Source organism: Lissotriton vulgaris, chromosome 4_1 (genome assembly GCF_964263255.1).
Source record: "Lissotriton vulgaris chromosome 4_1, aLisVul1.2, whole genome shotgun sequence".
Classification (NCBI taxonomy): Eukaryota; Metazoa; Chordata; class Amphibia; order Caudata; family Salamandridae; genus Lissotriton; species Lissotriton vulgaris.
Genome location: NC_141691.1, coordinates 203,305,489 through 203,318,486, shown reverse-complemented (window position 1 = coordinate 203,318,486; position 12,998 = coordinate 203,305,489).

Genomic DNA, 12,998 nt, shown 5'->3' with positions numbered 1-12,998 from the left:
TCTGAATTTTGGTTAAGCCCATGTTGTACACTTCTCAAGCGGCAAATCCATTTACATTCAAGTTGTCTAAGGGCAAGATCTCTATTACCCCCTCTTATTCCTGCTTTCAAATGATCAATGGCATGGAATTCTATATTCCGATCATTTGGATGTTCTTTGGAAATGAGAATTGCCATTGGGTATTTTGCATCTACACTGTTGATTGCTCTAACATGTTCTTGTAGACGAATCTTTAGGCAACGAATACTACTGCCTACATAAGTTTTTCCACATGCACATAGTATTATATATACCGTGAAAGTGGTATTGCAGTTGATGAATTCTCTTATCTCAAAGTTCTTTGAGCCATTGTACGTAAAATGGTTGATCTTATTCATCCCAAATTTACAGACAGAACAGCCACCACATACAAAGAATCCTCTTGGTTTCTCAGGAAACCAATTAGTCTTTTTATGGATAGTTCTTACATAACTAGGGCATAGTTTGTCCTTCAGAGTTGTTCCTCTTTTGCAGACAATCTTAGGTTTAGCAGAGACAATGCCTTCAGGAATGCTTCCTCCCCTTAGCAGAGACCAATTCTTGCGTAGTATGTTGTACACATGGCTGCTATATGAGTTGTACTTGGTTATGAAGGGCACTTGTGATGAGTAGGTCTTGTTGTTTTTTTTTGTTTTGTCATGAATCAACGTGCAAGCTCTGTGTAAGTTGAGTGCTCTTGCTTCTGCTTTATCCAAGCATGACAAATCATATCCTCTACGTTGGAAGTTATGTCTGATCTGTTTCAAATTTTTGGTGAAATCACAGTCTCTACTGCAATTACGCCTGGCGCGTACCATCTCACCATAAGGTATGGCTTTTATCGTTGATTGAGGATGAGCGCTCAGGGCATGCAATACACTATTGCATGCTGTTGGTTTCTTAAAGATCTCACTGTGAATTCTTCCATCAAGAGCAAATAGTCTTAAGTCCCGAAAATCTATTTCTTCAGCTGAGTATTTAATGGTTAATTTGACATTGAAGTCATTTTCATTGAGATAGTCAAAGTAGGTCAGTAAGCTCGTCACCGATCCATTCCATATCATGATGACATCGTCTATGTAACGGGCATAGAAAATAATTTGATCGCACCAGTTTTTGGCTCTTGGACCCCAGGCATGCTCCACCTCAAACAGCCCCATAAAGAGGTTGGCGTAGGATGGAGCAAACCTGGAGCCCATTGCTGTACCACGTTTCTGTATAAACCATTCTTCATTACTCAGAAATGCATTGTTCATTAGAATTAATTCAGTCATTTCGAGTAGCATATAAGTGTGTTCCAGTTTGTCACAATCTCGCTTAAACAGAAAGTGTTTCAAAGCCCGCACACCTTATCTTTGTTCAATACAGGTGTACAGGCTTTCGACATCCAATGTAACAAATAGTAACTGGGGATCCTGCCACGTGAAGTCTTCTAGTTTGCACAATAAATCACCACTGTCTCGTATAAAAGAAGGGAGATTTTGTACATATGGTTTGATGTAAGAGTCAACAAACTCTGAGAGACGCTCAGTGGGGCCTCCATTGCCCGAGATGATTGGTCTTCCGGATTCATTAATCACAGGACTATTACACGTATTATGGACTTTTGCATTTATTTAATGAAACACTTCTTGGATGGGTGCTGATTCCTTATCTTTCATTGCATTGTGTAATATAGTGTAAGTGCTTCACATGTGTTGAACTTCCCAACTATGAGGTCCCTCTTTCTAAACTGTGAAGGACCAAACCATTGTACCCAACTGGGGTATAAATGAAACGCAATGGTGCCTACGCCTGGGGAGTGCACCCAGTCGATAACCTTTAGTAGGTATCTACCCAAAGTCTCTCCTTCTAAATACCCCAGCATCAATATGTGACTTGGCAGCTGTCTCCTCCCTCCGAATATGCATGCTGTTGAGCAGATACTTTACCAATCTGTACCGGTAGTATCACTGTTCATAAGTCCTCTGCCATCTGCGCCGTAATGCGTGGGAATATTTGCACACTAGCATCCGTATCCGATGTAGCCGTGCGGGAGCTGGCCTGACTGTTTGTGGCCCCATCATTGGTCGCATCATGAGCTGCCAGTGCATCGGTCGTTAGAACTGCAACTTGTAGAGAGTTCTCTGTGTCTGTCCGGTCTCGGTTGAGCGGGTGTGAGTCCTCCACCTCCGCATCCAGTGGTTGGTCTGGGTGTTGCCCCGATGTTCCCTGTGCACTTCCACTCCACCCCCCCTGACGATCCCCCTGGGATTGGGGCGGTGTAAGTGACACTTCCATCCATTCCGCAGCTTCCTCAGGGGTGTCGAAGAAAAAGGTCTTATGGTCATGTATGACCTTGAGTCGCATTGGGAAGAAGAGTGAATATTTCATGTTACGTTCTCGCAGTGTCGGTTTTACTTCCCAGAAGGACGACCGGGCTTTCTGTACTGCTTGAGTGAAATCCGGGTAAATTGAAATTGTTTTGTTCTCATATTTTATCGGGGTCTTCTCTCTTGCAGTCTTCAGTATTGTATCCCGGTCTCTGAAGTGTAGTAGTCTTGCTATCAATGGACGTGGGGGGCTCCTGGTTTCGGTGGTCTAGGTGGCACTCTGTGGGCTCTTTCCATGCTGTACATCGGGGTCAGCTCCTCGGGGTTCATAATCGTCTTCAGCCATTCTTCCACAAATCTAGTCGGATTGGTTCCCTCGCTGCGTTCCGGCACACCTAAAATGCGTATATTGTTACGGCGGGAGCGCCCTTCCGCATCGTCCACTCTCTCTCGCAACCCCTTTATTTGTCTCTCCTGGTCCTCAAGCAGCGTGGAGTTTGCGGTCTGTTGGGGGATCAGATCAGCCAACGCGAGTTTATGCTCAGCCACATATCCGACAGTTTTTTGTGGTCCTCTTTCAGTAAGGAGAGTCCCGTTGACATCGTGTTCATTCTTGTTTCAAGCGCTTCTCTGGAGGCCCTAATTTCTGTAAGAATAAGGTCCAGTTTAGCTTCATGTGCCCCCAGACCCGTCGGAGGAACGATGTCCTCACTGGATGACGCCAGGGGATCTTCTGAGCCAGAGGAGGGGACCATCGTGCGTGGCGCCGGATCAGTCCAACGGAGTCCGTTTCTCACCATTGCGTTGCCTGCCTTCTACCGCTATGTAGGAACTCTGCACCGCGTGGAATCTCCAGATCCCCAGTAAGCGCCTTCGACAAGCGCACTCACGCGCCGAGTCCGGGGCAGAGCAGCCCCACCACTCCTCGCAGTCGATCCGCCACTGCTCTGTCCGGCGCGCACAGGCTCACACAGTAGACTCTGGTGTGCTTATAACTGAAGGAGTACCAGCGCTTAGAGGATTGTCCCCCTCACCCTCAATGGGCGTGTAACGGTGCGGTGCCCCTTATTGTGAATCTGTTTTCATGGAATGCAGAGGGAGTTGTGAGCAGTGCCAGAATTTTGTGCGCGGGGCATCAATTGAGCCAGTGGGGGTATCCCGTGTGGGGGCTCGGTTCGCATGCGGCGTTCCCTGGGTCGCCTCGTCAGTCCCCGAGCAGCAGCAATCAGCCAGAGCGCCACAGTGTTACGGGGTAATGGCCGCCGTCTTCAATCATGGGCGAGCCCCCTAGCGGCGTCTCACCTCTGCTTCGCTATGGCCATTGTCTCTCGCTCTCCCCTGTGCGATGCGGTCATGTCCCGCCAGTCGCACCACAGACCAGGCCCCCGATGTTTGGCTGTCCGGGGGGGGCAGAGGAGAGCAAGAGGGCAAGCCGCGACTCCTCTCCGCTGTCGGGTCCCGTCATTCCGGCCGCCGCCGGCCTCACGCCAATCGTCTGCGTGGTAGTGCCACCGGTGCCCTCATGCCAGCGAACACAGAGTAGCATAGGGGGGGGATCGCCACAGCCCCCGCAGTGTCACATCAGGGGTGTTCGCTCGTTTTGTGCGGAAGGGGGGGGCGGGCGCGCACCTCCCCGGGGCTCAGAGCACTTCCGGTCCGCCTGAGTTTCCACTGTGGTCCGGAGACGGTTTGTCGCTCACAGGCCTCACCGATACTCCGGAGTGAAGTTGAAGCCAGGCAGCTCCCGGTGCACGGAACCTCTCTTTCTCTCGATCAGCAGTTAGCTCTTCCCGGTGGGCTTAGGGAGGGGGTGATTTTGTGTCAAGATATCAGGATTAATAGCAAAAACTGGGGTTTGTGGACGGAGCTAGGTCGGCTCACGTCTTACATTCTCGGCTGTTGGCTACGCCCCAGGAACCGGAACGAGAGTCATGGGGCCCACAGGCACCAGGGTCCTCCCAGATCCCTGTCAGGTAATCAGCTACCTCCTAGGTGTCGCTCAGTCACCGGGGACGTGCTGCCATCGCACTTATGTTAATTTAATTTACAATGCACATGATTTACGACGGAAGGGGTATCTTTGTGCCACAGTGAACCATAGGCAAGCAGCACTAGTGTCTGAAAAGCTCAGCTTTGAGAAACTTTCTGAAACGAAGGTGGTCCATGCACTTCTGTGGGTGGGAGGGTAGTTGATTCCAATAAAAGTGGTATATTTCAATAAGACCTGAACCTACTCAGAACAGTGTCTTATAATTCCAAGGACCAGGGGTATAAATTCCCCTTACACTGCAGTACAAATGTTGCTTGCCTGTGTGTCCTACTGTTCCTAATTTATATCCAACTTCGTCATGTGCCACAGTTTTGGCAAGGGGGGCCACATAGATGTTAAACAATATAGGGCTAAGAAAAGAGCCCAGGGAATCCAAAACGCCTCAGCCAGGATCATATTAGACATCCCGCGCAACGAACACATCTCTGGTCACCTGAAAGACCTCCACTGGCTACCCGTCAATAAGAGAATCACTTTCCGACTGCTAACCCACACACACAAATCACTCTACGACATCGGACCTGAATGCCTCAACTCACGACTGTCCTTCTACACCCCCTCCCGCCAACTACGTTCCTCCAGCCATGCCCTCGCCACTGTACCTCGCATCAATAAGACCACCATGGGAGGCAGATCCTTCTCATACCTGGCTGCTAAAACATGGAACTCACTCCCCGCTTACCTTCGCCTTACCCAGAACCATCTAGCATTCAGAAAGCAACTTAAAACGTGGATATTTGACAAGTAATCCTCCTCCCCTTTCTAAGCGCCTTGAGACCCTCCGGGTATGTAGTGCGCTATATAAATTCTCTGACTTGACTTGACTTGCCTTGTTGAGTTCTATAGTGCAAGGTCTAAATGGGCCTAGATTGAGGGTCTGAGTTAGATGAGTTAGAACCGTTGAAGAGCTAGGCCCTGAATACCTATCTCTTCTGATCTCTGGAGCCGTCTAAGATGGGCCACAGTGTCAAAGGCTGCCGATAAACCAAGCAGCACAAGCAGAGCAGGCTGATTTGCATCCTGAGAGCTTCGGATATAATCTGTTACTGCTAGGAGAGCAGTTTCAGTGATATGCCTGGGTCTGAAGCCAAATTGGGATGAATCTAGGATCCTGTTGAATTCTAAAAGCTCCATACATTGTTTATTAATATGTCCTTCTAAACGTTTGCTCATCAGGGGGAGAAGAGGGACAGGCTGGTAATTCAACACGTCTGAGGCTGGGAGAATCACCTTCTTACGAATGGGAATAACCTCTGTGGCCTTCCAGTCTAGTGGAAGCCTTCCTGAGCTCATCAGAGGTTTAATTAAGAGCAGATGGTAGGGGTGAGATGATTAGCCAGAATTGCTGAGATCTTGGCTGCCACAATGTCTAGAGGTAACCCTGATTCAGCAGTCTTCAGCATTTCACAGACGGAGTAAGCTCTGAAGGGAGCAGAGCTCTCTAGGGTACCAGTATTATCAACATTTGAGGGGATGCAGTAAGATTCTACTCCCAATTGATCTCCTGATCTAGGAAATTTATAGTAGATCAGATTAACTTTTTCTGCAAAGTGGTTCGCAATGCTATCACATAGAGCTTGTGAGGGAGGGGTATCAGTTGCGCATGCAATCGGATTTGTAAAGGTTTTAAGAATATTACATAACTCTTTGAAAGAGTTCCCATTCTGGCTAAGTAGTAATGTAATGTGTGCCTTACATGCTTTTTTATATTGCTAGAACTATGGTTACTTTATAGGCTTCTTTGTCACTGGAATTGTGGGTTTGCCTATGCCTCTGCAGTTTTATACACCGGGCTTCCTCCTTGCGCAATTCAGGAGTATACTAAGGGGCATGTGGACCATGTTTGACTACATGTTGATGTTTCACAGGTGCTAGGTTGTCTGTAGCTGTTTTAAAGAATTAATGATAATCTGCTAGGATCATTTTTACATCCCCATCTCCCCTATAGTAGAAGCAATAAACTCCTTGGTGAAGGCCCCCGGAGTGATTTTACACCATTGTCTCATAAGAAGATGTGTAGGATTGTTTGGGGATGTGGGTACATGAGTAGAAGTGACCCGAAATCCAATCAAAGAATGGTCTGACCAAGGTAGGGGCTCCGCAGATATAGAGGGAGATCAAATCCAGCACCATGTGTGTGGGGCCTGTGATAATCTCATTAAGCCTAGCCTAGACAGGTCAGCAACGATGTGGGATGCCTCCATGTTTAAGGGGTCTGCACAGTGTATAATGAAGTCACCCAGTAGAATGACATTTTTTGATGAAAGGATATGAGCGGTAATCAGTTCCATCAGTTTGAGACTAAAGTCTCCTGTGGGTCCAGGGGGACGATATACAAGTGCTCCTTTTCAACACTCCTAGGTAGAGAATTCTACCCTAAAAAGACATGTCTCTATCGAATCCTCAGAAAGCGTTTCAATTAGGGAGACTTTCAAGGAGTCTTTAAAAATAATGGCTATTTCTCCCCCTGTTCTACCTTCTCTGTCTTTTCTTAGTAGGTGACAATTCTCAGGGAGTGCTAAAGAGATGGAAGGCATGGAGGTAGGTTTAAGTCACATTTCTGTGAAGAATCCTAGATCAGGTGACTTAGAAATCTGCAAGTCCCAGATTTTGATTACGTGCCTCTGCAGTGATCTAACATTGCCTAAGAAGCCCTTCCAAGCATGTGAGGGTTTGGAGGGGTGGGGGGGATTAGGAGGGTGGGAAGGTACGTCATAACCTAGGGTAAGGAATTCCCTAGTGGGTTTGGAGGGTGTTCTCCTGGTTCAGTGTAAGGCATTTAAATTGACAGTGCATACAGGTAAATGGACCTTCGGGAGTGAATGGGAAACTTTGCTTACCACATAATTTATCTGGGATTAGAGCCTAGCTTTGGTTTCCTATGCGTGTGAGTTCCTCTGCAGACTGCGTGATTTTAGATGTACTTCTAATTTCTGAGGAGGAAGGGGCAGGGGTCCTGGCTCCTTGCAACGGTCGGGCACAGACGGGTGCAGATGGGCTTGCCTTTTTGCCTTTAGCACAAAGGCACGTGCGGCCGCTGCACATCAGCAGTGACATGTGCCTTAAATAGTGCAGCTATTGATTGATTTTTTCGGCACTTAATGCTAACTATAAAGCTTCTCCAGCAGGGAATTCAGACTTGAGTTGAGGAGACTGGCTGTCAGGCACCTGTCCGGGTTGTAGAGGTATACTCTCTGGAAGCACCCCTTCCCATTTCTGGTGGTCTGAGTCCAATTTTTAAATACAACTTCCAGACAGATGTGGAACCATGTTCTCAAACTGTAGATGTGGTCTGAGTAATTCTTCTTTCAAGTGTCCTTCCCAGGCTGTTTTCAAGACACAGTCTTTCTGTCGAGTGATGCTTTTCACAACAGGGTCATCTCCATATTGGAGCATCCACAACAGAAGCACAAAGGAGATGTGAGGTTTCTGCACCTGATTGCATCAGCCCCATTGAAGGAGCAGTTAGGGAAATACAAAAGGAGACGTCTCACCTAATGGCTTTGTCATCTTTCACAAGTGTCTGCAGTGCCACCTCTCACCTCTAAAATCCACAAAATCTCAGTGTTAAGATAACTATTCAGCAGCTTCATGCTAGCCAAAAGACCTGATGGAATGTTCAATGGTGACTGGCAACAAGGGGAAGGGGGGCAGGTGCTCGCATGCTCAAATAAAATAAAAAAATATCTAAGTAATCTGGTCAGTGAGCTCAAATATAAACTTAAAATATATTAAAAGAAGAGGCGGTATCACTTATATTTATTGCCACCTATTGCATCTGTTATGTGTAGTAATATCAGTTATGGGGATCTAGGTAGTTCCCGTCCTAGAACCTCGGCTAGGCATGGCAGTGGCAGTATCTACATCCAAAACATATCCAGGGCTGTACATTCCCATACTGTACGTATGAAGGACCCCTCGTCACTCTGACAGCGTAAGAATGTAATGGGTGTGTCAAAAGGGGCTCGAGTGGGGGTGCGGCAGTAATAGGCAACAACTTAGCTTTGGTTACTTTTGGGTTTATTCTAGACAGTAGATGGTCTGTACAACTCCTTCTACTTGAGGGGGGCCTCCGAGGCGATCTGCTGCGGCTCCTCCTTCGTCTAGGGGCTTTCTTCTTCTTCCTCTGTCCTTCCAAGTGTCTTGGGGGAGGCTCTTCGTCGGAGTCCGTCGCGGCTGGCTCTGACCCCTCCCAGATGGTAGAGAGGGAAAGAAACAGGAATCGAGTATAAGTACTGTGTACTCTAGTGCATCATCAAAGGGGGGTAGGGAGTGAGGGAGAATAACACCGGTGCTCAACTATTTACAGAGTACTACGTGGGTGGAGTGGTAGTGCTCAGGATTGGATATACCGTGGCTTGGGTCTCCCCTGCTTTAGTACCTAATGTACCTTTACCGCCAACCCAGCCCCGCAAGCGGTCACGCACCTGTACAAGCCACGCACCTCCCCTGGGTGAGTGGCTGGGCGGCTCACAGGAACGGTGGCCTCCTGGCTTGCTCCCGTCCTCAGCTGGCGCCGACTCAGCTTCCCTCTGGGTTTTCTCCGCTGGTCTACTCTCCGCTGGTACTCCCCCGGCCTCTGATGGTGTCCGCCGTCCTCCTTCCGCTCCTCTCCGTCTACCGCGTCCTCCTTCCTCCGGCTCGCTCTCCAAACTCTCCCGCTGACTGTTCCACTCGTTCCGCTCCTCCGACCTCCTCTGCTCCGTCCTCCAGGTGTACAAGCACACCTGTGGTTCCGGGTTCCGACCTTTTGTCGGAAATGCGTAGTCGGTAGACTCCTCCCCACCTTGCAGCGTCCAGGAATTAAAGGGCCAGTCTTCCTCTGCCGTCACGGATGCAGACCAGTCCATGTCCTGCGAGGTGGAGAGAGAGACAGAAGGGGGTAAAGGCAACACATCACCAACCCCTCCCATGCTATTTGCGGTGTCCCGAGGGGGTGTGGGAGCCGCAGGCTGTGCAGAGCGGTCACGTGCAGGGTCCCTCCTATACACCCCGTTACAGGGTGCTATTAGGTCTGCTCGCCACAGCCTATAGTGTGTGTAGAAGGCTCTCTGCAGGTATTCTGTACTGCATTTTTAAACTGCCATTTCGACCTGGCAATTTTCTGTTTAATACTTTTAAGTCACCCACCCTCAAGGTAGGCACTTAAGGATCCTAGGGCATGGTGCATTGTATTTAAAAAGTAGGACCTGTGTATTTATATTTTACATGCCCTCGTAGTGATAAACCCCTAAACATATTTTACACTACTGTAAGGCCTAACTATACCTTTTATTAACACTGGGTTATCCTATCATCTCGTCTAAGTATTATGGAAATGTGTTAATATTCACATGTCTGGTGTATATTACAGAGGAAGCTAGGGACTGACTCCACAAACAAGCAGTGCAGCCCCATTACCTCTATATCCCTCATCCTTCTCTGAGTCATTACAAAGTGAGGTAGTTACCTCATGACAGGAGCTAAAACAGGAAGATCCATACCTTCTTGGCCTACCCACCCACCTGGGTGACATAAAGGAGATTGGCAATCCTAACTTCTCCTGTTTTTCTGTTCCTCTCTACTGGAGCGAGGACTTGGGGGTCCCTGCTGAGCTCAGGCCAGGATTGGGGCAGTGTTTACTACCCTGGCCAGGGATGGGGAGAGCGTGCCTCCTTCGTGGGAGCACCTACTGTAAAGATAATGGTGGTCTCTTGCTCATGGAAGGATGGCTTTGTTCTTCCCCTTTTCATGGCCAGCGGATGTCGCCATTGATTTCTCCTTCATTTGCGTGATGGAAGGAGAAACAGTTTGCCTTCACGCATGTGCATTGGTTTCAGGTACGCGCATGCTCATTACGGGTAATTCTGTTGGCTCATGTGTGTCCCTTTGCTTCTGCATTGGGGCTAGAGTGCCTATTTCCTGTTTTATTAAGGAGGCAGGTAAGTGTTATTTCTTAGGATTACTGATTGCTTGGAGAGCTATTGGCTATTGGTAATGCAGCTTTCACATTGCAGGGTGGGCAAGACCTCTTCTAAGAGGAAACACACTTTCCCTTCACCTTCTTCCTCTTCATCAGATCACTACCCTTCTCACAGACTCAGCAAGTATGGGGAGGAGGAGGAGAGGATTGAAGGATTATGCGTCAAGTGAGGCCTGCTTTCAAAGAGGATTCTTCATGTGCTAGTAAGAAAAAATCAGTGGAGGAGATTTCTAACTCTACGGTCTCAGACTCTGCTGAGGAGTTTTCTACCTCTTTGGACTTTAGCGGCTGAATATATTTCTAATGACATGATGGCAGATTTATTGGGACATATCAGGGAAAATATAAATGTTTATCATGTTGAAAAACCTAGTACCCCATATGATTCTCTGCTGCAGCAATTTCAGAAGCCTCTTCATTAGAATTGCCTGTTCACCAATTTGTTTTGGATGTGATTCACCAAGAATGGAGGGGTCCTGACAAGATTAATGTGCCTTGGTTCATGACGACTAACTCTATTCCTTACAGAATGGACTCACTGTTGCTAGATACTGTTGATGTCGACTCAGTGGCAGCAAGCCTAGAGGTCCGTTCTTCCATATAGGAGGAGGAGAGCATTTTAAAAGACCTTCAAGACAAGAAAGCAGACTCTGCTTTGAAGAACGTTTTTTTTCCGGAATCCATGTGGGAATGAGGGCTGGCATTTATGGGACCTTTACAGCCCAATCTCTGATTGCAGACTTCAAGAGTCTATTTTAGGCCTTTGAAACAGAATTTGTCTGCCTGCCTTTATTAGAGGATATGGAATGTCAGATAGAGTTTCTGTCTGACATTTGTTTCAATGTGGTGGAATCAGCACCCTGGCAGGAGGAGCCTCTATTACAGCTTGGAGGAGCCTACATGTTAGAGGCTGGAACACAAATACTGCTCATAGGGCAGCCGCGCTGAAGATGCCATTCGAGGGATCCAGGTTGTTTGGTGTTGAATTGGAAGACAGGCTCTATTGCATTGTGGCGGTTCAGAAAGAGGGACACGCACAACTGAATGGGGTAAATTAGGTTTTATTCGGATAAACGTTTTCTTTTTCCTTTGAGAAAGTCTCTCCCGTGCAAGGGTCGCTGGATTCAGGATATCCGCCAGGCTCCTGGGTCTTCTGGGACTTGTTCCCCTCGGTTTAATGTCGGCGGGGTCCTCTTCCTTGATAGTCGCCCAACGCCACATGCAGGAAGGAAAAAGAGAGCTCTTAGCATTTTGTTCAGGCTGTCAGTACCCCAGGGGGACCAAGGACGTGAGGGCACCGATGCGTTGGCGTGCTATATAACAGTACCCGAGTGTGATGGACAGATGCAAGGGACTAAGGTGAGGAAAGGAGGCGGGGGGGGATAAGGGAAAACCGGTAGGGAAAAATACACGCTATTTATACTATCTACAAGGCGTTGCCACGCCTCCCAAGCCAGCCCGCCACATGTTGACGCACCTGAGTGAACCACACTCCTCCGTGAGCGTGGCTGGGTGATTCGTGTAAACGTTGGCCTCCTGGCATTGCTTCTCCTCATCACCGCTCCTCCGCCGTCTCCACACTCCGTCCGTCCTCCTCGTACGTCGCACGCTCTCCACTCTTCTCCTCACGGGTGTCGGAACACCCCGATCCCTCTCCTTCCGGGTTTTTGTCCACTCCTCTCAGCCATGCGTCACAGGGGGTGTGATTACTTGCTCCATGTTGGTTCCGCTGAGGCATACCAGCGCGTCACAGGGGGGCGTGTCTTCTCTGTCTTCCTCTTCCGTATTAAAGGAACAGTCCTCCTTTCTGCTGTCCTGCCGGTTCCACCATTCTTCGGACTCCAATTCCCAGGAGTTCTGAAGCAGAGAAGGAGCGGGATGATTATCAGGGGTCCACCAGTCTGCGTCGTTAGTGATACCCTCCACCCCGCTACACTCCTCCCCCCTTGGATTCTCCCGATCGGGGAGGGGTTGTAGTCTTGAAAAAAAGTCTGCATTGCCATGGTCCCGACCCCAGCTATGCTGGATACTAAACGAAAAAGGCTGTAGAAAGAGGAACCACCTCAGGACCCTTTGGTTCTGTGATTTCTGTTGGTACATCCATTGTAATGAGGCATGGTCCGTGAACAAGGTGAACTGTTTCCCTCAAGGTAATACTTCAGTTTCTCAACCGCCCACCGTATTGCTAAACATTCTCTTTCTATAGTAGGATATTTTCTTTCTCTGGGGTGCAGCTTTCTACTTATAAACAACAGAGGATGCTCCAGCCCATCCCTTCCTATCTGGGAGAGGACAGCCCCGATTTCCGTGTCAGAAGCGTCCGTAGCAACAAAGAAAATTTTGTTGAAATCGGGAGGTATAAAGACTGGGCTGGTGGTGATAGCGTCCATCAGATTCATGAAGGCCTTTTTTTCTTCAGCGGAAGGGTTTGAAACTCTTTAGGGCTTACCCCTTTCTGGAGGGGATTGGTCAATGGACTTGCTGTTTCTGAAAAATTGGCAAGGAACCTTCTATAGTACCCTATGAGGCCTAGGAAGGCCCTTAGCTCCTTCTTATTGCGAGGGAAAGGGGTGTCTTTGATTGCCCTGACTTTCTCTTCTTGTGGCGCTATAGCCCCCTCACCAATCATTTACCCCAGATATTTGACCTTGGTGTA